Below are 495 nucleotides of genomic sequence, written 5' to 3'. Positions count from 1 at the left end.
GGCTGGTCTGCTCATCCTTTCAAGTGGAGATTTCTCATCTCTGGATATCTGGATGTGGTTCCGGTTTCTACCTATAGTTTTATGTATTGCAAAGGTTCTGCATGAAGCCTCGTTCACCGGGTACGCTGTAGCCCATTTTAGGTATTCCAATCAGTTATAGGCAGAAGACAGGACTTACAAGCCTTCTAGTGTGGTATTTCTAACTATTCCTTTCTCCCTCTCCAGTGTCTACTCTATATTATAATGCAAAGGCAACCAAGATTAAAAAAACAAACAAACAGTCAAGCATCTTAACATGATTCCCCGCCCCGCCCCATTCCAACCATGACTCAATCCCTGTATCTCAGAGCCCTGCCGTTCCAAGGCTATGCATATATCGTCTTTATCTCTGTCCCATTTAACCCTTTCGAATATGCCCACTTGTTCTCCCATCTGCCCCGTTTCTCCACTTCCCTCTCCCTCCCTGTATATTACCCCCTTCCCTAACACCCAAGC

The sequence above is a fragment of the Chrysochloris asiatica genome, unplaced genomic scaffold (assembly GCF_000296735.1).
Source record: "Chrysochloris asiatica unplaced genomic scaffold, ChrAsi1.0 scaffold00025, whole genome shotgun sequence".
NCBI lineage: Eukaryota > Metazoa > Chordata > Mammalia > Afrosoricida > Chrysochloridae > Chrysochloris > Chrysochloris asiatica.
This window is presented reverse-complemented; position numbering follows the sequence as displayed.